Source organism: Dipodomys ordii, unplaced genomic scaffold, assembly GCF_000151885.1.
Source record: "Dipodomys ordii isolate 6190 unplaced genomic scaffold, Dord_2.0 Scaffold12, whole genome shotgun sequence".
Taxonomy (NCBI): Eukaryota; Metazoa; Chordata; class Mammalia; order Rodentia; family Heteromyidae; genus Dipodomys; species Dipodomys ordii.
This window is the reverse complement of record NW_012267228.1, coordinates 26971072-26998840: the sequence shown is the minus strand read 5'-3', so window position 1 is coordinate 26998840 and position 27769 is coordinate 26971072. Positions and strand designations below refer to the sequence as shown.

At 40.2% G+C, this 27769-nt stretch overlaps 1 protein-coding gene across 1 annotated transcript in view; it reads right to left on the bottom strand.

Annotated features, from left to right (window-relative positions):
• Thrb (thyroid hormone receptor, beta) overlaps window positions 1-27481 on the bottom strand; it is a 371662-nt gene extending 344181 nt beyond the window's left edge. Inside the window, exon 1 of the mRNA XM_013010545.1 lies at window positions 27370-27481. The gene's annotated coding sequence lies outside the window, so the exon portion shown is untranslated. The remainder of the gene's footprint in view (window positions 1-27369) is intronic.
• Window positions 27482-27769: the final 288 nt, after the last annotated feature.

Below are 27769 nucleotides of genomic sequence, written 5' to 3'. Positions count from 1 at the left end.
GAATTATACTGCCTGGGGAATTTCCACTCTGATTAGAAATTGCTTCAGAAGTGTACTTAATTCGGATATAAAGCCTCATGGTGGACAAAGTACCTCCCAGGAATTGGGAAGGCAGGCTTGGAAGTTGTCATTTAGCAAGCATTTCCTCCTATTCTCTGAGAATTAATGGCACCCATAGGTATAGCACTGGTAATTTAGATGGTCACCTCTAATGACACTGATGAAATCATCTGTCTCATGCTATTCTCTTTGGAAGAGGTATTGACACTTGAAAAAATGTACAAGAGGGGCCGGGAAGGTGGCTCAGTGGTAGAGCACTTGCCTTGCATGCATGAGGCCCTGGGTTTGATTCCTCAGCACCACATAAGCAAAAAGAAAAAAAGCCAGGAGTGGTGCTGTGGCTCAAGTGGTAGAGTGCTAGCCTTGAGCTGAAAAGCTGAGGGACAGTGCCCAGGCCCAGAGTTCAGGCCCCACGAAAAAAAAAAGAAAAAGAAAAAATGTACAAGAATTCCCTTCATTCATAGTTGCACCAACTTGGTAAATATAGTATATTTCAACGTAAATAACAATAAATGTAAATTATTAAACTTGGGCCCAAATGACCAATGGTGATAACACAGATCTTTAAGTCTCACCTTAGGATCTTTAGTCTAATATGAATGTTGCAACTCTGGTTTTTTTTCACTGGAATTTACCTGGCTATTCTGGTTGTGTCTTATTAGTTTTAAATGTTACTGTTTTAGGTCTATTGTGTACACATAGAGCACCTAAATTATGGATTGTTTAGTGTAGTGTGTGATCCTCATCTTTAAAATGAAGAGCTTGGTTTATTCACCTTTTTGTGATGATATATATATATATATATATATATATATATGACTTATTTAATTTGTATTTTTGTTGTTTCTTCTTGATCACAATTATTTAATATTGGGTTTTTTTCTGCTGTCTACTCAACTGGTTTATTTCCTTTTCCCCCACTCTCTAGGATAGAAATCTCATATTCTATTTCTGTGATTATGTTCAAGTTTGTATATCAAGCAAAATATAAAGAAAACAACAATTTGTAGCTTTTCCCCAAATAATATAAAGATGGTGCTATTTTCATCTTCCCCTCATCCATGCTAGAGAGTACTTAAGTTCTGTACTATTTTTAACCAAAACCCTTCAGAGTAGTGTCCAATAATATCATTGTTTGGTTAGATTTGACTTCATGTTTGTCATTTTGCACACTATTTCCTCTCCACCCCCATGACCTAGTCCTGCTTTCTTAATTCAATTATCTTGTCATCCAAGTATCCTGTAATAATTCTTTCAGCGAGGATCTCAGAGTGGTTAATTAGTTGGGTTTTATTTACCTGAATAAGTTTCTAGTTAATCCTTAATTTAATTTGTTGGTCCTGGGGCTTGAATTTAGGGCCTGGGCTCTGTCCCTGAGCCTCTCTGTGCTCAAGGATAGCACACTTGAGCCACAGAACCACTTTCAGCTTTTTCTGAGTAGTTTGTTGGAGATAAGAGTCTCACAGACTCCTGTCAGGCTGGCTTTGAACTTCTATCCTTAGACTCAGCTTTCTGAGTAGCTAGTAATCTTCAATTTTGAATTATACTTTAGCCTTTAAAGAATTCTGGGTAGACAATTTTGCTCAACATTAAGATACACACATTTTTTTTCAAACTACTGCTTGGTGTATAAAGACTCAGAGGTAAGGTTCTAGAAATCAGAGGGGAGGAGGTCTGGTGTGCATGCCCAGTATGTACTTCCTTACATTATTTTTCAACTTTTCGGTGTCTGCTGACCCCTAGTTTAGCATACACAGAGTTACACACACACACCATGCACACAATCTTTCTCAAGCTGATTCCTATTAACTCTTGATCAAACATCTCTTTCCCTGGGATGTTTTGTGGGATCCATACAGGAGCTAGAACAGCATCTCAAGTAAAAGCCACTCTTATGGGCCTTGTGTACCCATACAAGCTTACCCCAGCATGCACCTGCCCAACAATCGAGGGGGCCTAGATAAACTTTTCTCCTCACATGTCTTCAGATAGCCTGAAATATCCTCCTCACTAGAAATATGTACATTTGGGAAGCAATCATGTATTTATTGGAATACAATGAAATATCCGTGAAAATGTTACTATTGTTCTAAAATATTATGGAGCCAGTAATATGCAAAAATCAAAATACAACCTTCATATGTAATGGAAAGTTGAAGAGCAAGGCACGGAACAGTTAGTTGTGTGTGCACTGGGGAAAAGGGGGTAGGTATGAATAAAGAACAAAATATAAAACTTATTTTTATGCCTGCCTTAGCTGTGACAGACAAGATCTATAGACCAAATGCAAAGCTTCAAGCAAGTGAAGAGAAACAATCAATGGATTAGATGAAGACTGTTGATTAGAGTGAAGAAAGCCAACGGGTTTTTGTTTTGTTTTACATAGAAGTACAATTTTTTTGAGTTTTTTTTATTGTGAAAATACTGTAAAGAGGGGTTACAATTACATGGGCAAGATAATGAGTACATTTCTTATCAAGCATTGTAGCCTCTTCCTTTGTTTCCCCTTCCCAACCCTTCCCATACTCCCCCTGCCCCCCCACCCAATCCTCCCTGCCGCCCCCCGCTCCTCCCTCCCCCCCCACACCAAAGTTGCAAAGTTCATTTTCAACATAACGACTTGTACATCCCATTGTTGCAATGGGTCCACCTGTATCCCTATTTAAACAATTTGTTTTTCCTTTCCCCTCCACAAATTATACCAACATCAAATACAATGAAAGCAGGGGTTATACCGTGGGGGAGGGACATACAAAGCAACAAAGAAATAATCTTATAAATGTGTTAGAAACAATCGCATGAAATGAAAAAAAAAACATTTGAATACATATCTTAGGGTTCATTTCCCTAAGATCACCTTATCTGACCTTTTCTGCTTGACTCAGACATATACTAGATATTGCAAATAAGGGAAACCATGGGACCTATGTTTCATTGGGCCTGGCTTTAGAATTACAATTTTAAACTCAAAATGTTTTAATCCAGTCTTTCCTTCAGGTTTAGATACTATCCATGGGTTTCCCAGTATAGAGTCCTTGGATTCCAAGATTCACTGTCAAAGCTGAAGTCGTGACATATTATTGGATATCATCACTGATAGGTAAATTCTGTCATCCACCCCCAACTTTACCCTTTGCCTCTACCGTTTTGCTTGACTATCACTTAAGTTTAAACAGAAGTCACTAGGTAGGCCTTTATAAATACCAGCTCTTTGACTCTTCGGAAAAACCTATGAGAAAAGTATTTTCCCATTTTAAATAGGAAGGGACAGAGTCACAGAAACTTTGGAGATATTCCAGGGATTCAAAGGTAATCATAAGAGAAGAGCCAGTAGTGCAAAGGCCATGTCATACGGTACTTAAAAACTTGAACTTCATACCAATGCCTGAATTTAAATCTCAGTTTCAATACAACCTTGCTATGTGTCCTTAGGAAAGTTGTTCAGCCTCTCTAAACCTACTTTCTAAAGTTCTTATGAAGATTACATGAATTAACATATGTAAACGTATTTGGAATCATGCCTGGTGTTAACTTAGTAATTACAGTAGAGTGTTTGTTAAATATATAAAAGGAGGGCAGAGCTATGAGTCAAAGCCAGGTTAAACTAGATCCAATGTAGACACTCTTCAGTCCATCAAATCTCTCAGATATTTAAAGAAGCTACTACCTCGAGAAGGTTTTCTGTTCTCCTTACATTGCTCTTTCCTCCATGATCCTTAATATTACTTGGTCTCCAGAATTTTGCCCATTATTCTGGATTGTTGTTCTGAATGAAAGAGAAGGAGCCAGGATTGCCCCCAAATACTTAAGTATGCAATGACAAAATAATTTCTTACTAGATAAGAGCCAGATTATCCTTTTATTAGAGAAGTTTCTAAAACAATGATTTCTGGGAGCACTGGTACGACTTGGGAACATGTTGCAGATATAAATTCTACAGCTCCACCCCAGGCTTAATGAATCAGAAACTCTGGAGATCCGGCCCAGCAATCTGTGTTTTAACAAGCCCTGTAGGTGATTATGATGCAGCTCAAATTCGAGAATCATTATTTTCATGGGATTTAAAACCACCGTAGGGGCTGAGGTACCCACATGTTTGCAGCAGCTTATACTAAATTAATGGTTGGTGGTCTCTCAGAATTTGGAATTCCAACATGAATTCTGTAGAATGCTGTGATTTGAGACAGTCTTTTCCTTCATGTCTTCTTGATCAAAACCCATTAATCTAGCCCTCCATATCTTTCATTCCAATCTCTGTATTGGGGCATTCTGGCTCTCCTTCCCAACTCTGTGACCCCTGAACATTTGGCAAGTATGTCATCTTCATGAAATCCTTCACCATAGCCATAAGATGGGAGTGGCAGAAAGCTCATGGTTCTTGGCAAATCTCCACTTCTAGCCTGTTGTTAATTCATGAAAACATCCCATGCACATGACAGTTCCATTGTGAAATGGCCTATGATCACCCTGCCCATCTCCATATCCAAAGGGACACCATAAGAAACAGGCTTTGCTCAAAAAATAAAAACTAAAAGAAAAATTCTGTGAATACAGAAGCTAGGGGTGTTCTTAAATTTCCCTTTGTTCCTTCCCTTTCTCTTACCCTACCTTGTTCCTGTCTCTAACAGAGAGAAAATAGTCAGGGAGCCAGAGAGATTCACAAAAAACTCAGACCAAAGTCACAGCTCCACAAAGATGCTTTTCTTTTCACATACCTTACTCTTCATAGTCCTACATGGCAGGCAATTTTTAAAACTTACTTCTATAGAGCCAGAAATTAAAATGCATAAAAGCAAAACAATTTTCCCCACGTCAAATCAGTTGGTTGGTGGGGATACTCTTGTAGTCTGTACACCACTTTTATAGTTTGCCTACCATGTTATATTGATACTACTGTGAGTATGCATGGCAAGACAATACAAACAAGTTTGGAGGATATATGAGACCTTCTTAGCCTATCCTTAGTATTCTCAATAGAGAATACTAAACCCAATCACTGATAGTCAAAAATCCACCTATGCGATCAATAAGAATAGCACCATCTTGTAATGTCTATGGGGAGCCAGCATTCAGTCCTTCCTGTTAGAAACACTGTAAGTATATGGACACATCTGGCCAGAATTTATTTAGTCCTCTGGCCTTCTGGCTCCAGAAAAGGAATTCAGCTCTACAAGGGGCTCTAACACGAAGCCCATTGTCTCCTCCCACTCTCTCTGCTAGTCTTGGCAAAGTCAAGTCCTGGACTTGTTGAAGAAGGTGATTCATTCCTGTATGTAAAGAATGCCAAAATCCAACTGTACAAAAGATTTCTTTCTTCACATTCTTAGTTCCTGAGGACCTTATAGTCACTTACTGAAATGCAAACAATTATGTGTTTCCAGCTTTGACAGTTGCGTATAGTGGAAGGGAACACCATTTAGGCCTGCTCACAGACAAGTTTCCAGGGAGTCTAATTGAACTGATTGACAGAAGACCTAATTTTTCTTGGCAAAATAAGAAACACAGCTCTGGAGACTTTCAGATAGCAGTTTCACACTGTTGTTCCCACTTTACCGGTTTTTTTTTTCCTTTTTAGTCTTCTTAGCTTGGTAGACCCAGCAGGAGCTTGTGTGAAATTCCTATATGCTTTATCTTCTATAAACTATGTCCTTCTTGTTCTTCATGGAAAGGGGCTGGTCGAACATTTCTGTGAGAATGAGTATTGTTAACCAAGAAATAAAGTAGATCATGAAGTCAAAATGATAAAGTGCATAAATTCAATTTAAGCACTTGCGATGGTAATACATTAAATTTTCTTCAGCTTCATTTTGAGAACTTTGCATATTAAAATAATTCCAGCCATTTTGACATTTTGATGTTTTTTAAATTTATTTTTTGGTACCGGTACTGGTACTGAGGTTCAAATTCAGGGTGTGAGCATTCTCCCTTAGCTTTCTGCTCAAAGCTACTGCTCTGCCACTGGAGCCATAACTCTACTTCTGGCTTTTGGGGAGGAGGGAGCTATAAGAAGAGTATCATGGACTTTCCTGCTAGGGCTAGCTTCTACCCACAATCCTCAGACCTCAGTGTCCTGAGTAGCCAGGATTGTAGACATGATCCACAGGTGCCTCGTTTGCTTGCAATTTTTAAAACACTGTTAACGATGTTTTATACATAGTCTCAGGACTCAAAAGCAAAATAAATAAAATGTTCACTCTGTATTTTATATAATACTGTCCTTAAACTTCTAATCAACAATCAGTCTTGCCATGAGTTGTGGTGCACACCTGTGGTCACATTTGTTCTGCAGGGAAAAGTAGGAGGAGTCCAGTTTGTGGCCATCCCTGGGGAAGTTAGTGAGAATTTTATCTAAAAACAAAATGCAAAACAAAAGGCCAGAGAGCCATGGTCCAAGTGGTAGAGCATTGACCCAGTGACAGTGATGCTTTGGGTTCAATCCCCAGTACTTAAAAAAATTACTTTATATAATTTTTACTTACCAGGCTTACTTTTGAAAAAAATATAAGCAAAATTTCAGAGCAAGCATAGTTTCAGAAGTCAGCAGCAGAAAACCAAAGACAATCTATTGGTACAATATTCTAAATACTTAGTCTTCCTTTGGTGAGGACACAGATAAAAAACAATAACAATAACAAAAAATACAAAAAAACAACAAAAATACTATATGACACACAGTCCATCATTCTCTTATTCTTTTCCATAGCAGGCATTACTAATCCAAAACAGCACTCTATGACTAAGCCCAGACATCTGGCCTTATAATACTTCCCAAGGGGCTGGGAAGGTGACTGAGTGGTAGAGCACTTGCCTTGCATGCATAAGGCCCTGGGTTCAATTTCTCAACACCACATAAGCAAAAAGCAAAAAGCCGGAAGTGGCACTGTGGCTCAAGTGGTAGAGCGCTAGCCTTGAGCTGAAGAGCTGAGGGACAGCGCCCAGGCCGAGTTCAAGCCCCACCACTGGCAAAAAAACCAAAAAACCAAAAAAAAAAAAAAAAAACCTTCCCAAAATATATCAGCCCAGACCATTACTAAAACCTTTGGGAGTTGAAGGAAAACAATTGGTCATCTGAGGCTTTGGGATAAACTTACCGGTGATGGTTATTGTTTTGATTCTGATTTCTTAGATTTCTTATGTAAGTGGGTAGAAAACAGCTACAACAATTCAAATACACAGTATTTAAAGCAAAATTCTAGCTTATGGATTCTGTTTGTAGGTTAACTGTGGGAGTTACAGAAAGAAGGCTAAACCTTACACATTTACAGGTAGAAGTAGTAGGTTTAACTGTGAGGAGTTGTGTCACATTGGTGCATATGGAAACATCTGCTTTTCTTACTAATTTGAAAAGTATAAATAAAATCTGTTAATATAATGCAGATAATACAATAACTTAATATACTTATTAATAAAGGAAAAATGTTCAATCTCCGATAAATCACAAAGGAAAAAAACCACCACACTAATAGGTAGTTTTTTATAGCCAATGTTCTAAAAATATAATGTTCTATCTATTTGGCATGTGCTTCAAAATTGGCCATGTTCTTATTAGTTTAGAGGCCAATGGATCTACTTTATACAAGTATCTCCACCATGCAAAAAAGAGGCACAATTTTTTAAATAAACAAAATATCGCCAATGATACATATCACAGGTTGATACTCAAATCAATGTCTTAATTTACAAAATAAAAACAACATATAAAAATGATCAAAGACACTATTCAAGGATTTTGATTTATGTCATTTAGAAATAAGTAAATGTAAGTTATATATGCTATCATTTGTAATAACTCCACTATACTTTCTCACATTGTTTTTCAAACTTAATTTATTTAACATATACATGCTAGAATTTTAAATTAGCTCATATTAAAATGATATTTCATTGGTGTGTTTATATAGTCACAATATATAAAATCTTTGAGCCATTTACTATCAAAAAGATAATGTTTAACCAGGCACCAGTGGTTCACATCTGCAATTCTAGCTACTCAAGAAATTAAGATCTGAGGATCTAGTTTTTTTTTTGTTTGTTTTTTGGGTTTTTTTTTTGGTCTGGTCGTGAGGCCTGAACTCTGGGCCTGGGCGCTGTCCCTCAGCTCTTCATCTCAAGGCTATCGCTCTACCACTTAAGCCACAGCGCCACTTCCGGCTTTTTTCTTTTTGCGTATGTGGTGCTGAGGAATCGAACCCAGGGCCTCATGGATGCAAGGCAAGTGCTCTACCACTGAGCCACCTTCCCAGCCCTGAGGATCTAGTTTTGAAGCTATCTCTGAACAGGAAAGTCCATGAAATACCTATCTCCAATTAACCAACAAAAAGCTGGATATAGAAATGTAGCTCAAGTGGTAGAGCCCCACTTGAAAAAGCTAACAGACAGTGCCCAGGCCCTAAGGTCAAGCCCTAGTACTGCCACATGCATACACACACATGCATACATGTACACACAAAGGTGACTGTTGGTTAGTTTTGAAACCAAGTAACAGAACAGTTTAAAATAAGTAAAATCACATACTTCATTTAATACTTGCATCTCATCAGGAGCTCTATTTATATCATCTTTTATAACACATAACTTACACCCAAAACATATATTCTTAAATATCTTCTTAAAGACATAAGCCAGGCACTGGTGGCTCACACCTGTAATCCTAGGTACTCAGGAGACTGAGATCTTAGAATAATGTTTCAAAGCCAGCCTGGGCAGAACAGTCTCTGAGACTCTTACCTCCAACAAAACACCAGAAAAGTGGAAGTTGCACTGTGGCTTGAAGTGGTAGAGTGCTAGCCTTGAGCAAAAGAGCTCTGAGATAATGCCCAGGCCAGGCCCAGAGTTCAAGCCCCAGGACCAAACAAAAACAAAAAAACTCTTACTATAAAAGTGCCAATTCTATAAATGGACATGCAAATTATAGAAGAGAATAAAGAAAACAATCACAGCTCTTTAAAAGTGTACTTAAAATCATGTTAAAAGAAATGTGCTCACTACCTTGTGTATGTAACTATAACCCCTCTGTATATCACCTGGACAATAAAATTAAATTAAAACGTACTGCTTTAAATAACTCCTTGGACATTTCTGAGAAATTGCTTGAATCAATGATCATTTCATGACAGTAGGGCCTGCAGAACAGTTGAGAAGTTAGGAGGTATCAGGCGATTGCAGTTGACGTCTCATGGGGCAAAGGCATTTCAAAGACAGCTCATGGCTGGCACAGATCCTGCCTGGGAGATCGAAATCACTTCCTGGGAACTGTATCCCAGCCTGGCATTAGCACTCTCCTGCAAGAAATGCTTGGGCCTCACCCCACTGGCTAGTTCTTTCCCACACGTGGTAAAATGGGACTCCTTGCCCTCGGACCAGTGCTTCAAGAGCAACTTGGTTTTCCCTCTGTCTATAGATACACATGGCTTTGGAAGGCATACTGCTTTAATTATCTAAATAACTTCTTTTGTGCTCAGCTCATTTACACTTGGACTTTGGAAGGATATGTTTACATTTTTAACTTCACTAAAAAAGAAAAAAATTCATTTTATTAAATAACACTTTTTTAAAAAATGGTGTAAAACTAAATGAATGTTAAAGACATGTAGATGAGCTGGATGTCTATGGAATATACCTGTAATCTTAGCTACTCAGAAGGCTGAGATCTAGAAAATCATATAGTTCAAAGCCAGCCTCGGCAGAAGAGTGCACTAGATAGCATCTCCAAATTAACCAGGAAAAGGTTAGGCTGGAGGTATGGTTCAAATGGTGGAGTGCCAGCTGCACTTGAATTCAAACCCCAGTATTGAAATGTAAATGACCAAATTTTCAAATAATCTCTCATAAATTTGTAACATTTTTACTTCTGAAGGTATTACAACTATAGTGTCACTTTACGATATCCTGCATCTCCAAGAACCTGAGGAATTCTTTGGGGTCTATAATTATTATACACATCTTTCAGCTTCCTTGTGGTTATTGTTGATGCCATGTTGATCTGAGTGAGGTGTCTTTGGGGGATGTTACACAATTGTTTTCTGAAATTGTGGGAACATTTTAAATCTTATTGCCATTGCTTTGTAGTTCAGATAATGTAAACTCTTTATTTGCTACTTAGACATCTCATTCAATCATCTGAATTGGATAATATCTCATTATCTCAAGTGGAATACTGACCAACATATATAAAGAAATACATTAGGTCTTTATGACAGTGGTTTTCAAGAATTGTTTTCTTTTATTGTAACCTGAATTCCACTTTGCAATCATGAACTGTGAGATACACATACTGAGAAGGGGGAGTGGTCACATTTTTTTAGTGAATGAAATATTTCAAAAACACGTGATATACTCAAATATTTTCTATTTTTAGTATGGTTTACTTAAGATTTCTATTTTTATGACTCACTGTTCCAAGGTACATTAATTTGTTGGTAACCAAGTATGAAAAATACTAAACTTGAGTTAAGAGGTTAATCAGTACACAACAGGGTTACCATATTAACTCACTCTGTGTGTGTGTGTGTGTGTGTGTGTGTGATGGTCTTTTTCGTCCCATTTAATTAGGAGTAGGGACTTAACTGCTTCTCAAATTCTGCATGTGCTTCAGAGGCACTTGTCAAATGCAGGTCCTGGCTAAGCAGGTCTAAGCAGGGGGTCTTAGACTGAATTTCTAACCACCCCTGAGTGGTGTTGTGGATGCTATGGGTGGGTGAGACAACACCCTGAGAAATGAGTGTACACAAGTTAGTCAGGAGAAACGTTAAGGCATAGCCACGCTACTACCTTACAGTTAAGGCATCAAAGTCAGGGACATGGCCCGCCAGCCTTTCTACAGGACACAGAGCACACACAAGGGCAGCGCTGGAGACCGCATTCTACAGCAGCCTTCTCGGGAACATCACCATTTCATAGTCCTCACCCCTGTGCTTGTTACCTTAGTTCCCTTCTCTATAACTTAGCCTCAGCCAAAAAAGTACAAGCAATGCCATCCTGTTTCCCAGTGCTTGGAAGCCTCTTTGGAGTGCATAACTGCTGGATTAGGCAAAGCAGGAACAGGTTACATAAAACTAGCAAAAGAGGGTGCCAACAAACCAGAGTGTGAAATACTCATTTAAGGAGCTTGTTAAACTGTGAAACTTGCTTGTCCAGGTGGACTGCACTCCTAAACCACGTCTGAATGTGACAGAAGGCAGTCCTGTAATTCAAAGCATGATTTCCTCATTGTATTCCATGGAGGTAGGGTTTTCAACTTAGGAAGTGTGGAGCAAGGTATTGTGAGCTTTTCTGGGACAATATTAGGTTTCTGTACACCCAGCTTCCATAATTGGGGATACATATATGGATAAAACAAAAGTGGGCTTTGTTTGGATGAGGGTATGTTCAGTATCATTATTTTGTATATATCTGGAAGGTTAGGGAGGATGTTTCTCACTACTATACCCAACCATGTAACTGGAGCATATTGGATGCCAGATAAATGTTTGATGGCAAAAAAAAAATATGAATGTATTTTTTTACAGTGTTATGTTCCAACTTACTATATAACTTATCAGCTGACTTGCCATGACAGTTTGCTTTCTTGAGTTGAACAGGAGCCTTTGAAAAGGAGGCAGAGACAGAAAGTGGCATTCTCCATGGTACACATGTCCACTATGCAGTTGGAGAGAAAAGAGAGGAAGGGATAAAGGCTCAAGGAGAGACAAGTTGGAGAGCAGAGACAAATGATTCGTAGTTGCTGGGTGGGGTAAGCTGTGGACAGGTGAGGCAGAAGCACCAAAAACAACTAGGAGATATATGCCATTTCCTAGACTTTGGACTCCTCTTCCTACCCTATGACACCCAAGAGCATAACAAATGGACAGTCATTAGTAATAAAAAAAATAAAGCAAGATTCTTAAAATGTACTGTGTGATTATTTTTTGTTTCTTTTGTATGTTCCTCCCCTTGGTATAACCCCTGTTTTCACTGCATTTGATTCCAGTGCCCTGCCTCTTGTACATACATTTTTCTAATATGGGGAGGGGAAGGGAAATAGCAAAATGCTTAAATAAAGATACAAGATGACCCATTGTAACAATGAGATGGACAAGACACTATGTTGAAAACAAACTTTACAACTTAGGGGAGGGAGGGAGGAGGTTGGAAGGTGGGATGGTAGGGAAAAAACAAAGGAGGGGGTAACAATGCTCGACAGGAAATGTACTCATTGCCTTACTCATGTAACTGTCACCCCTCTGTACAGTATCTTTACAATAAAATAAATATAACAAAACAAAAACATAAGGGAGGAAGGGATTCACATAGAGAAATAAGGTTTAAGGCAATGGGTTTCAATGGGAATGCTTTTGTCCCTCAGACATCACTTGGCAATGCTTAGACATTTCTGGTTGTCACAGTGGAGATGGTGGAGGTGGCGGGGAGTCACTGCTGATTAAAAGCCAGGATACTCCTAAACAACCTACAATATAAACTTACCCTACAACTAACAATGATCTTCCCCATCCTGTCAATAGTGCCAAAGTGCCAAGGTTGAGAAATCTCATTCCAGGGGAATAAATGACACAGTAGAAACAACAGAAGCTACTAGGAGAGAGAATGCATTTGCTAAGCCCACTTGACTATGTAGGTGAAGAACAGGGTGTCGGGGAGGGTGGAGAGAGCCTGACACAGAGAGGGTGAGGCTGGGGAAGACCACGGGGGAATCTGGCTGTTCCTTCTGCTTTCATGGATCTCTCTCTACTAAATCCTGAACCACCGCTGGTGTGGTCTGCTCCAGGGTTCCAGCCAAAGGCAGTCTGAAGCTCATGAGGACCAGGCAGAGGCCTTGAGAAGGCCAGCAAAGCCTCAGGAAACTAGTTCGAGGTTGCCCTGTATGGGAGCCTGCCAGTGACAATAAAGCCAAGTTATAGTCAGTGCAGTGGACACCTTGACCATGCCAATACCTGTAGTCACGTCTTCTGACAGTCAGCAGCTGTCTTCCTTTGTCTCGGGCTTCCTCTTGGACACCTAACATGGTACACCTGAAACTCCATGGAACCAACATTTGGTAGACACATACTGTCCTTTCTTCTTGGGTAGGACAAGCATGCACCAGGATGGGCTCTAAGCTTCCCCAATGCAATTCAGCTCAGTGCCCACAGTGGTCACTGCTTTGGCTAACTCCCATATTGACTGCCAATGTTTCCCTGGTTCCCTCCCTACTCTCCCACTGGTATTTTCTTCACCAGCTCCCACAGACAACTTGCACTGGAAGGCAAGTGTTTTAAGGAAACACTGGAGTGAGAGTTAAGTGCTTCTACGTGCCTCTTCTGTAAGAGAGGATCACCACACTCCTCCCTTAGCATGGCCCCAGGATTACAGAAGACGGGTTCATTTTTCATCCCAAGGTCCCAGGCACGGGATCATTAGAACTTCCTGTGATCTGTATGTTCTGGTCCCACTCCTGATCCATCAAAAAACACAACTTCCTGCATATTCCATTCTCTCCCATGGAGAAAATAAGCAACATCCCTTTTGCTCCAGGATGGCAAGGATGGAATAATGCAGGAGCACAAGCATAATCTATCTCGATTGCTGACCAAGGGCCGCATGGTCCAATGTGCACAAAAACTCTGACAACAAGACTTTGAGAAGGGGCTTTTTCTACAGAGCTGGGAAGAGGCAGAAAGGAAGAGGCAGGACTGCCAGGGTTCACTCAAATGTTAATGAATCACCAGTGGAGATTTAAAGCCACAAAACAACAACACTGAAACAGTTATTTTAAACACCATGAAACAATGAAAAGAAATGGATTTAAAACGTCCTCAGGGATATGTCCCATCACCCATGTTTTATGTAATGAGTACTGTGAGCTACTAAGAAAGGGAGAAAAGGCCACAAAAAAGCGTGGGGCCACCAAAGTTGCTGTGATGGCACCATGTCCAGCAAAAAAAAAGGAAACTGAAACAACAAAGTCACTTGACAGTGGTGTCAGAAGTGTTGTCCTAGCAGAAACCTGAACTTGTCACCTAAGGAAGTCCTTGCTGCCATACAAGTTGAGGAACCCGGCCACCACGCTTGGGGTGTAATCAGAGTAAATAAGCCATCTTCAAACATGCCCCCTTACTAATGCTCAGAAGGGATATTTGCTGAGTTTCACGTTAGTGGAGAAGGTCCACTTTGAGGCTCTGAATTCTTGCCAACTTAGCAAGAAGAGATCGTCTATCTCAGGTCTGCTGTGAGTGGATCACTTTTTTTTTTTTTTTTAAGAGAAAAGAAAAGAACAGCTGAGCTTTTCTGCAGGACAACCTATTCCCTTATTTATAATGCAGGACAGCAGGGCCTTGTAAGTGTATATTCTGGTTCATCTGAGGACACTCAGTTGTTCACTTTAAAATTAGATTCATCCTAATTATATGAAAACAGCCCACGTATGGTTGGCCAAAACAGCAGGAAAGCTTTGCTTAGCACCTGCCTGCTGTGCATACTTCTGAAACAGCACTGAACTTACTTAACTGTGTGTCTTGCCCTCTTGGAACTTAAAATCTAGAAAAGAAATGTCTGATTGATGAATATGAGTTTTGGACAATGTATTCATAGTAAGTGAGCAAACATGCAAAGGTCTAGACAAAGGAGTGAGGGAAACCGTCACAAAAAGTGGTTTGTGTTTAGCAAGACAGGATCAGAGAAAATTTTAATCTTGATTCTAACTAAATGAGGCAGGATTTTATGAAATTTTGTGAAAATACTATGGTCTATGTGTGTGTATGTGTGTGTGTGTGAGAGAGAGAGAGAGAGAGAAAGAGATGGGGTTCTAGGGACTGAACAAGAGCTTCATACATGCTAAGCACATACTCTTCCACTGAGCTAAACCCCATTTTATATAAAAGAATTGAGCATCTATAGATTTTGGTAACCACTGGGGTCCTGAAATCAACTCTCCCATTCATTACAGTGAATCACAACGTGCAACACAACACTCTGTAGTAGCAGTCACTTCAGAGCCCAAATGAGATAAAATGGGGGGGTCCTCATAGGCCCTAAAACATTTTGAAACTTTCAAACCATACGAATATTATTTCCGTGGCACAGAGGTAGTGACAGAAGCTCAAAACAGTCAAGAAACTTGTCAGAGAGACCCTAGCGAGGAGATGGCAAAGCCAAGCGTTTCACGTGGGTATCTACATCCTTATGTTTACACTGCGGCTTGAAATGTCTCACTTCAGATCTTCGCTCCCACCTAACACAAGACTCAGGATCCCCATCTTCTACCTGCCCACATTATCCATGTTCAATACATGAATGAGAGTTTTTCCTCTCTGCTCTGTGACAGGACAGCACTGGAGTCTGGATGCTGGGGGATACCCTGATCTTAGATGTCAATCACTGGCAGATGTTGTCAGGATTAAATTCCTAATGTTGCATGTTTTAATTTTTAAAATACTTATAGTATTTCACAGAAACAGACCTGTAAAGAAATTGGCCATTCCCAGGCTAATGCAAGGGCATATTATTTTTATTTTTTTATTTTTTGTCGGTCATGGGGCCTGAACTCTGGGCCTGGGCACTGTCCCTGAGCTCTTCAGCTCAAGGCTAACACTCTACCACTTGAGCCATAGCACCATTTCCATCTTTTTCTGCTTATGTGGTACTGAGGAATTGAACCCAGGGCCTCATGTATGCTAGGCAAGCACTCTACCACTGAGCCACCTTCCCAGCCCCATATTATTATTTTTAACATATTGATTCTATATCACTGATTATTTCTTAATAATCCCAGCTTAATATGATCTTAGTGTCTCCTTTTTGCTTTGCTTTGCAGTGCTGGTGACTGAACACAGGGCCTTTCCATACTAGGTAAGCACTCTTTCACTGAGCCCTCATTTCTTAGAATAAGACATTCTAATAAAAATTAAAGCTGGGAATCATTGGCTCAAACCTGTAACCTTAGCTATTCAGGAGGATCAGATCTGAGAGTCATGGTTCAAAGCCAGCTTAGGCTTTGAAATGTCAAATCTGTTACTCTTATCTCCAATTAATCAACAAAAAGTCAGAAGAGGAAGTGTGGCTCAAATGGTAGCTTGTCAGCCTCGAGCAGAAACAGCTAAGCAAGCATGCAAGGCCCTAAGTTGACCTTAGTATTGACATATACACACACAAAATAATGTTTTCATGAAGGTAAAATGTTCTGCATAGTTACAGGGAGAGAGATTCCTTTTCTTGTAGTTACTTCAGGCTTATTATGCATGTTCCTCCATTTAAATACTTGTTATGACCATATATTTATTGTACAAAGCAGAATTAATGATACTTCCATACATACACAGATACCATGTACCCTATACTTTTTATAGGTTCTTTATGGAACATATGGATCTGGTGTAAATGTGGTAAAGTACATTTAGAATTTGAAAACAACCCAGACATCCTTTTGACTGCCCTATTTTAGTAAGCAATTATAGGATGCATACTAGCATAATTGCTAAGGAAATTAGTATTTTTCATCAAGCTGTTATATAATGAATCATTTGCATAATCTAAAGCTCTTAAAAATTATTCCAGAGAAATGGCTTCTACATTTCTATCAATATACCAAAGTCAACTCTGGCCTGTATGCCCTGACATTTCATGTATGTGCTTCTATTTTGTAGAAGTACTCCAACTTAAAATATGTCACGAATGCATCTGTACTGATTACAGACAAACAATATTTTGATGCTATTGGGTAAAATAAACCACAGTATTAAAATTAAAATCGTGGGTCATTTTGTATCTCTTTATAATGTGATTATCAGAAAATACTTTAGCCACATGTATAGCTCACATTGTATTTCTAATGTTTATTGCTGGGATATTAGAACATTATACTTCTAATATTCAGTGTTGGGGTATTAGGGCTCTGCAAACCACAACCCAACACTTTTAAAAAAAAATATAAAGCTTTTATTGCACTATGTCCTAACTCATTGTTTATGATTATTTTAGCTGCCTCTGAGTCAAAGCTTTTCATTAGTAATTTTCTTGTGACTTATGACTTTTTTAATATATCATTTTATTGTAAAGATACTATACAGAGGGGTTACAGTTACATGAAGGTAACGAGTATTTAAATTATCGAGCATTGTTACCCCCTCCTTTGTTTTTCCCCTACAATCCCTTTCCTCCCCACTTCCCCAACTCCTCCCCCAACCCAGAAGTTGTAACGTTCGTTTTCAACATAGTGTCTTCTATGTCTCATTGTTACAGTGGGTCAACCTGTATCCTTGTTTCAGCATTTTATTTCCCTTATCCTCCCCAAATTAGAAAAATGTATATATAAGATGCAGGGCACTGGAATCAAATATAGTGAAAACAGGGATAATACCATAGGAGAAGAAAATATAAAAGAAACAAAAAAATCACATGGTACATTATAAGTATGTTAAAAACAACAGCAAGAAAGATAAAACCTCTTGTGTCACTATCGTGTGGTTCATTTCACTTAGCATCATCTTATATGGTCATATGTGCATAGCTTTTGACCTTTTCTGGTAAGATTATCCTATACATACACTAGTTATTGCAAGTAAGCCAGATCCAAAGAAACATAGGTCCCAACATTTGTTTTGTAAATAGTTTAATTGATATTTGAGGTAAAGATAACTGAGATTATCTACTTTACTTACACTTATCATTTTATGACTAAGGAAATTAAAGATCAGATAACCCTAGGGAAGTGCTCAAAAACTTTTTTATTACTATGTGATATTTCTATAATGCCATCTTCTCAATCCTTTACACATTCCAATATTCCTCATCTACCTCTAATAAGGAGATAAAATCCCAATCAGTTAAATAATCAGTGCTTGATATTACATAATGGATCAAAACAACAATGTCAACATCATTTCAATATGGCCATAGACTATGCATCTGTCAGATAAGGAATTAGAGGCAAGTATATACAGTGCTCCTTATGAGGTAGTGTTTAGGCTGATTTGAAAACATTTTAAAGAGGATCTAACCTGGCCTCTTGTTTTCAAAGTAAACTTAAAATTCTACCATTTTTAGCCTGCTAAAATTACTCATGATCAGAATTAGACAAAAATTTCCACCTTTTGGAGTGGTTGGAATCTGTTAACATGTAACTGTCCCCACTCCCTCCATTATCGTTCTGGGCAGATTCTCCTAACTGTTCCCTTCACCCCTAGACACACTCATTCAAGAAAGATCCCAAAGAACGCTTTAAAAACAAAAATCTGATTTTCAGAATTTCTTGAATGTCTTCATGCTATATGCTCAGTTCATCTTCCTTATTGTAGTTCCAACATCCTCCTTATTATCTTTTATACACTGGCTGGGCTGCCCACAATTTCCAAAATCCTTCACACTTTTATCCCTATTTTCTTTTTTTTTTGTTGGTCATGGGTCTTGAACTCTGGGTCTGGGTGCTGTCCCTCAGCTCTTCAGCTCAAGGCTAGTGCTGTACCATTTGAGCCATAGCACCACTTCTGGTTTTCTGGTGGTTAACTGGAGATAAGAGTCTCACGGACTTTCTTGCCCAGGGCTGGCTTTAAACCACATTCCTCAGATCTCAGCCTCCTGAGTAGCTAAGATTACAGGCGTGAGCCACGGGCTCCTGGCTTCTCCCCACTTTCTATGTTTGTATTTCATGTTCTTTCTTCTGAGAGCCCTCCCTGCATGTCCACTATTCACGGTCCCTACTACTTCATAAAAAAAATTACCATATGGCAATTCCAGTTCAGTATTAGTGTTACCATTACTATGAATTGCTGATATTCAATTGTGGATCAAATACTACATTACTTTATGTAATCTTCACATATCACAGATGAAGCAACTAAGCACATATAATGAGTCCACATGTTCCAATACACAGCCCTGGTTCTTATCTTCTACAGCTGTGGTCTTAGTAGGAATGGTTCTGCCTCCTAGTAGAAGACAATGTTGGGAGACTTTCATGATTGTCACAACTGGTGCTACTGAAACCTAGTGGGTTGATGCCAGTGATGCTGCTAACCATCTTACAATGTCCAGTAGAGAACTCTACTGTATTCTGAGGCCACTAGGATGGGGTGCAAAGGAATTGTGTAGCTCCAAATATGAATAGTACTTGCTGTTGAGAAACATTGTGCTACACGAAATCACTCTGTGGATAGCTCAGCAGACAGCATATTTCTTTAGCAAAAAGTTTTAAATGTTGGCACCTAGCATCAGCCCAATTGGAGCAGATGGCTGGGTGGAAGGATGGACTCTAGGTAGGGAAGAAGTTTATTTTAAGATCCATTTGTGATCATTTCAATTAAATGAAATCTGAGTATACATTCCTTTTTAACGTTTTTTTTTTTTCTACCGTTATTATAAAGGCAATGTCCAGAGGGATTACAATTACATAAGTCAGGTAATGAGTGCCTTTCTTTTTGGACAATGTCACCCTATATTCTTAAGAGTAAAGAAATTCATGTAGATACATTTCAAATCATTCCTTCACCTTATGGTTAGGAACCTATAGAGCGGGTCACCAAATAAATTGATTTTCTACAAGGCACCAGGAGACTAGATGCTTTTCAAATTCTTTATAAATGCTACACTACAGAATGAATCCATAGGTTCATCCTCCACACAAATAGTAAGTTATTTTTTAAAGACTTAACTGTGTAAAGTTCTCCTGGCTCATTTTTTAATAAAAAAGAAAACTAACAAATTTATTTCAACTCTGTACTTTAATCTCTTGTAACTACAATTCAGATATAAAACACATTAGTCTAGTTCTCCAGATATGGCAGAAATTATAGTTGGGTTCAGGTAAAATTTCAAAGGTAACAAAATGTACACAACAGGGAAAAAAGGTTTGTACAAATTAATAATATAAACATTAGAAATAAAGGGAAGCTATAAATGATAATTACAATATTTTAAAAGTAACATATGTAGCATGATTTTCAGAACTTTGCAAAGTACTTCGGCAGTAGTATTAATTAGTGTTACATACAAACATAAAGTAAAAAAACAAAATGGTCCAGTGTGGGGCTAACACAGCTGCTTTAATTTATCACTGAGTATAAAATGCAGCACAATATTAAAATGCTTTGTTTTTTAAAGTGCAATAAAGTGAATTTTTTCCTCACAACTTCTTCCACCGCAGTTTAGCCATTTACCCTACCCCCCTCAAAATATGGTAGCCAAATAAATTTTGCCACCTGCTGTCTACACTCTTGGACTGATTCACAACATGTACTAGTATAAACTTGGATGCTGAAAGTTCTATATTAAGTTATTAAGCTCAGGATTTCCAAACACAGTGACAAAAAGACCAGATCTGAGAACACATCCAGGTATAAGAAAGGACCAAAAACATGACAGGATTTGTGGTTTGGGACCTCAGTGAGTGACATTTCTTACCATGATTTGGAAGCTGGGCATGGGAAGGGCAAAAGTAAACAAATAGTGCCTTTATTACTGTGAGACAAACCTGTCACAGGAAGTCACACACACTTGTCACACAGATTCTGCAGGTATGGACATGCAAGTTGGTTCGACACTTACACAGATGAGAGAGAAACGTGAAAAAAGGTGACTAAACCCAGGAACAATGTGATTGTTATCATCGTTCATCAGTTTTGAGCACCTGTTCTGTGTAAGGATTGCAGACACTTGGAGAAACAGACTTCTGAGAAAAAGAACTAATAAAGTGAGGAAAGTGTATGTGAGGCTCAAGAGTTACAGGTTACAGAGTTAGGGGCAAAAGTTGGGACCAAATGTTAGAGGACATAAGAGAATTGTCAATGGGTGCCTGAGTGCCAAAGTCATATAGTATTTCATGAAATCCATAACTACTTCTTGATTCTGCCTATTGCAGGCAATGGGCAGAGCCTTCAGGGAAGACAGGCCTGCTGTTAACATGAATTCCTTTGTCCACATTTTTGCTTCCATCAACTTAACACCCATGACTTCCTGATAAATGCCTAGGTCTGGATCATCAATGAGAGCCATGAAGCCCACAAGAGCTCCTTTGGACACTAAAAACTTAAATGAGTAGCTTAGTTTAGATAAACTCTTTCCAAATTCTTACATGTGAATCATTTCTATTCAGCATCTACACACACACACACATATATATATATATATATATATATACATACCTACATATATACATGTATGTATAATAATATATTGTATAGGCAATTTTTGAAGAGCAGCATTAGAAAAAATATAAATTATAATCCAACATCCAGACTAGGAAGAATTCATGAATGAAAAGTAGAAGTTTCTTCACAGTGACAAGTTGGACTATGAATTTTTCATTTGTTTTGTTCTTTGAACTCATCTACATAAATGTGATTTAATTTGTGTGTGTGTGTGTGTCCTATCCTTTAAACTTAAAGCCTGAACTCTGTTCTTTAGCTTTTATGCTCAAGGCTAGTGGCTTATTACTTTAGCTGCAGCTCCACTTCTGGCTGTTTTTTGTGCTTGTTTGGAGATAAGAGTCTTAAGGACTTTCCTGCTTGGGCTGGCTTTGAACTTCGATCCGCAGATCTCAGCTTCTGAGAAGCTAGGGTTTGGGGTTTGAGCCACTAGTGCCCAGACTATCATTTCATTTATGGTAAGCATTATCCAGTAGACGGTTCAAGGTTGTATTTTCTGGACAAAGCCTCAAATGTCAGTTATTCTGGGTTAAGAGTAGTAGATACACACATTATACATTCAGGCTGTCAGAGATCAGCATTATCTATGTCCATTGAACATGTATTTTAGATGGAATATGTCCCTATCAGGATAGAAAAAACTACTGTATGCTTTCCTGGGTAAAGACAAGTTTCCTGGGTTCTAACCAGACCCTCTTGACTTGTTTGGAAAAGATACTTGAGTTCACAGCAGAGCTCAGGTTCTCACTCAATAAAAATAGTACTGCCCAAGAAGAACTGCCAGTACAGAAAGTCTCCAAAGTCCTCAAAAATTAGGGCAATGGAGACCAAGGAACATTAGCATGGAATGTCAATCCCTATTGTAGTTGTAAGTTGGCTGGTTTCCTGAGAAGAGGCTATAGAAGGACAGGAATCTGACTCAGTGATTTATATATGGCACTTGCTTAAGTGCCATCATTGACTAGCAAGTCAATTCAATACTTGGAGTGAAGAGCCCTAATCAGAAACTCACAGGCCTAAATATATTCAACTCTATATTACTTGGATACAAGAGAATTCTATGTAAATTGCACTAGAACTCACACTACAACTGGGCTACAGAGACCACAAGACTATCAGCTCCACAGAAATAAAGTGATTTTATTTCGGCTATGGTATCATAGGAGGAACTCCAATAGGCATAATCATTTCATCACAGTGGAGAGCATGTAGAGTCCCTTGGTCTTACAAATCTATTACCCCTTCTCATGGCTATACACTAAACCACAAAGTGCCTAGTAAAGCTTTAGCACATAGTAGGCTCCCAAATAGCTGTACATGGAATGAAAAATCACAGCAAAGCATCAAGATGACTTTAAACCAAGCAAGGAGTTAACTAGCCCTGCATTGCTCAACCATCTTTGACACTAGTATGAGCCCTTCTAGTAAAACAGTCAGCAATCTGGACTCATGATGCAATCCAGGCAGCAAACATTCATTCTGGGCAAAACAAAATTAGAAGGCACCCAGTACAGGGAGGAAAAACAGAAGCGCTACCTCTTCTCCCCCAGCTATCATTTCTTCCAACAAGTTTCAACTGTGTTCATGCCAAACTTTCGACTAGGTACTTAGTGGGGTGTCAAGAATGAGTAAACCCACACAACAGCCCACCTCCCATTACAATTCAGAGGTGGGGCAGACATGGAAATGGGGAAAGAGCTCTGCAGACTAAAGCAAAAACATCAGGGCCACTTGTTCAGGGAAGTCTGTCGCTATAGAGTCATTTTCAAGTACTTGGCTCTCCTGTCCTCTCAGATTGCTCTACCCAAAAGCCTGGCTGACACACTAGATATCCGAGAAAGTTAGCTTAAAGGACATGTTAGCCATTCATTCCTCTAGGTTTTCTGAGCTCTATTTCAGCATCCAGGACCATTGCCAAAACTCTACCACTGGACCACAGTAGCCCAGGCCCCCAGAGATAAACTCACATTGGGATGCTTTTCTTCACAAAGCTCTCCACAGTTTTTTTTTTCCCCCACTGGAGCAAGGGTACAGAATGTGTGGCCTGAAAAATGACAGGACAAACACAAATGCTCCCAGTGATGCTTCTTGTTAGCTGTCCATGGCTCCCCTTTGGGCACTGATAACTCTGTATGGTCCTTGAATGATATAAATTTCCAAATGGCCTTTAGCAGAGAAAAAGATTCTCTCCTCCTGTGAGTACTGGTTAAAGACATACTTTATTTTCTATTGGAGTATTGTTGTCCATAATATGATTAGATATTTCATATGAATGTATATTAGCTGCCAGGCACCACAGCAAGTACTCTGCATGTGTTACATGATCAATACTAATCACTATCCTACATACCACCCCTACATTTCTTATTTTCTGTGAGGTTGGCTACAATGAGATTCACAGCTAAATAAATAAGCAGTAAGTACTTATGATTTTACTGTTATTTTCCTTCTTCTCTAAGATGTTCATCTTCTCTTTACACTTTCAACAGTCTCATTGTTTTGTGGGATTTTTTTTGTATGTGTGCCAGTACTAGAGCTTGAACTCTCAGGACCTGTGTGTTGTCCGTGAGTGTTTTTGCTCAAGGGTAGTACTCTACAACTTGAGCCACAGCTCTGCTTATGGCTTTCTCAGTAGTTTATTGGAGATAAGAGTCTCATGGATTTGAACTGCAATTCTCAGATATCAACCTCTTGACTAGCTAGCATTATAAGCATGAGTTATGGGTGCCTGACATTTACTCAGACAATTCTGAAAGCTGTCTCTCTGCATTTACTCTGCATTTACTCAGACAATTCTGAAAGCTGTCTCTCTAAACAAAAACAAATTTCCATAAATATCAGTTATAATCTCCTTTCATTTTTCAATTGGCAAGACTTTTCATGTACAATAATATAAAGATGATTGATCCCTTAGGTACCATACTCTGTGACCTAAAGACTCAGAAAATGCAGTAGTTCTCACAATCATCTGATCTAGAATGTGTCTATGAACATACATTGTAGGAAAAAAGAGAAAAGTTTATCTGGTTTCACTTACAACATAGGGTAACAGGTTATTCTCAAGCATACTATCAAGAACTATTTCTATCTAATTTTGGGTCCCATGTTTGCCCTCTACAACCACCATTTTGACAGCCTAAACTCAACCACCGTATGCCCTTGGTCTCTTTAGAACTGCCAAAGCCAGAGGGACTGCCAAGACCTGCTGAGTGAGAAGTCATTGCTATCACCCAGTGATGTCTGGTTTCTGGAATTTCACTCTTAGTACTGACAATACCTCTGAAACAAATAAAGATGCCACTGAAATTTCAGGGAGCTTAAGGTCAATGTCTTTAGGCAATCAAGTGGACACATATGACAGCTCTACTGTTGAGTATTTCTATGTACTCACGTCAAATATTCCAAAAGGAACTTGTAGAAATAGCCCTCTACACTGTCACTACCCAGAATGGTGAGCCTATTGCTGAGTTTGTTAATGAACAATAGAGATGACAGAGAGTGAGAGAAGAGATATTGATTTTGAGCCACATACACGGGGTTGTATGCATGCACACACATACTGCAAATGTTGTCATAACCCATTGGCACCAACTAATGATGCTCAGGTGTTTTGAAGAACATAGTGTTTGGATACAACTATTAGTACATTCAATGAAGCTTTACCCAGAAGAGGCACCTGCTGTGTGTCAAGAGCTCTTCCACAGAAATTATTAGTGAAGGAGTCAGTCAAGACTCCATTTTTTTCACTGACTCCATTTTCTAATAAGGAGGATTGTTAAGGTAATTAATGATTGCCAACTTAAAAGAACAATTCACATTGTAAATAGGAAAGAAAAAGGACAAACAAAGAAAAACCAGTGCAGCCTTTCTGAAAAAGAATAAGAGATAGCCCTTGCTCCAGTGGTCAGGGAAGGGCTTTCTAAGAAGGTGCTATATCATCTTACACTACAATGAGAAGAAGGAGCTAAAGAAACCAATCAGCTTTACTCTGATTTCCATCAAAAAGATGAGCTTACTAAAAAAAGAAACATATAACTGGACTAGTGGCTCCACACATGATTCCAGCAACTGCAGGTGAAATCCTTAACTTTCTCCCTTTCCAGGAGATTTTTTTAACTTATCATTTTCCCAAAGATTCTGGCTCAAAAGAAAAGTCTATTAATTCATCTCTATTGATAGCAGAATCTGCTATAAAAGAAAAAAGAACCCTAAAAGACAGGAGATGGAGATTTTATTCCTCTTCATAAAGTCAGTGACTTTATATGACGTTCTCCAAATATCAACAAAATTATGCCTTTGCATTGTTATACCAACAGGAATTGCTTCATGTGCTATGTTCAGCATCATCTACTTTCACTCATAAAGCCAAGCTATATTTACTAGCAGATGTTTCCACTTCTAATATATAACCTTTCAAAATTAACTAAAAATGATTTTTTGATTGATCTGTTTTAAGATATACAAATAATAAATCGATGGCCACTAAATCCATTCACATAGAATGACACCAAACAAATCACTTACGATGGAATAGCACTTTGGACCAATTGAAACACAACCAAGTGTCATGAAAACATCTTAAAAGTCATCCACTGCTCAAAATAATTCCCATTGAGACATGTTTTTTACATTAGTATATGCCAGCTTAGGACTTTCTTATCAGAACTAGAAATAATTAACCGAAGTGAATTAGGGAGTCAGATCAGTTACCATGAATATTCAAAATAAATCATGGAACCTTTTCACTGAAATGCACTTTTTATTCCTTTGCCACACAATGTATGCAACATATTACAGGATACACTAGCATTACTAACTAAAGGCCAAATCGTAAAAAAGATATTGCCCAACAGGTCTCTGTTACCTAATATATTTATCACTAAAGAAACTGCTGGTCTTGTCTCATACACTATTAAAAGAATAGTTAATTTCTCCAGCTTTTTCTTTTAAAAAAAAAAACTGAATCCCACTCGTACCTAAGATCAATAACAAACTGAGTGAGAATTTCTAGCCCATTCACTGACTGGCCTAGGTGTTGGAAACGGTCGCGGTTTCTCAGTGTGTGAAGAGAACAGGAACTAGTTGTCAGAACCTGGCTGTTCAGGTAACTCTCTTTAACTCATTTCATACATGCTTCTAGGCCCTTCTTTAAGAATTCCCACTTGGGGGGGGTGGTGGTGGAAATCAGACATTTAGCCTTTAATGAAAACAAACAACTCTAGCCCCACCCCCCTCCTTAAGACAAATCAGAAGGCTTAAGAATTAGCTCCCATAATAATCCGACAGTGGTTATTGGGAAATCGTCCTCCAAAATGACGACTCCAACTAAGAAGGACGAAAACCACTAGGAATAAAAAACAGACAAACACAATTCTCCCAGGTGAGTCGTGGCCCGAAGAGTCGGGAGGGTGCCCCGCGGGGCTGGAGGCGCCCCCAGGAAGATGCTGCCCCAGGAGAAGGAGCGCGACTCCGGAGACGGCTCGGAGAAGCCCAGGAAGCTCCGGCCGCAGCACCCACCCACCCACCCCGCAGCCAGGCGAATTCCCCTTTCCAAACCCCTGGAGATGCCAGGGGCAGTGGGCAAACACAGGAGACCGGAGACTCACAGTCCCTTTAAACTGCGCCCCCCCCCCACTCTCCAACCCCGCCGTGCCAGCCAACCTTTTCCGAACCCCCGTGTGTCACACAACTTCCTTCTCATGGAAACTTCCACTGGGTTCCGCGGCGCTGAAGATGCCAAACTCCATTTCCCAAGGAGCCTGTCAACAACTAGGCTCCGGGGGTTGGAGGCACAGAGTCACTGCGATCGGAGCTGGGGGGTCGCGGAGTGGGGCGGGCGAGGGGAGCGGCGGGGGGGGGGGGGACGGACCCTGGGCACTGTGCTCCAGGGGCTGCCCATGCCAGGCTGTCTGCCGTCACGGCACGAGAGCGGCTGCCGTCTCCCAGAGCCGGGGTGCAGCACCCCACGCGGAGATAGGTACGGAGGTGACACCCCCCCGCCACCCACGCGCGCCCGGCGTCTCCGCCCGCCACCCCCTCGGGGCTCCCGCCGCACGCGTCCCCATCCCGCCCACCCCGCCGGACAGTCGCAATGGACCGGTCGCCCCCTTTTACCCCTTATCCCCCACCCCCTCTCCCACCCCAGCCCTCCGTGCCTCCGCGCCCGCCCTCCCGCCCCGCCGTCTTCTCGCCCAATTACCAGCGCCCTGGAGCCGGTCGGGTCGGGCGCCCGCGCCCGGGGAAGGCAGCCTGCGGGCGCTGGCCCCAGCCCGGAGCCGAAGGTCTCCTCTCGGCGCGCACTCACATTATTCATGTAAAGTTAATCCCCGCCGCGTCACGACCGCCCGCCCGCCCGCCCGAGGATGTGCGCCTTCCTTGGCCAAGCCCCGCAGTCTCCACCCTCCTCCGCCCCCTCCTCCTCCCGCCGGCGGGGTCTCGGGGAGCGCCGCGACACTCCGACCAAATGTCAACTCCCCGAGCGGAGAGCGGCGGGCCAAAGCCAGGCCCGCGCCGGCCCTCCGGGGCCACTCCACTTTCACCCGCGGAGGAAGCGAGTGGAGTCCCGGGGCCCCGAGTCCCCGCCTCTCCGCGCCCCCCGC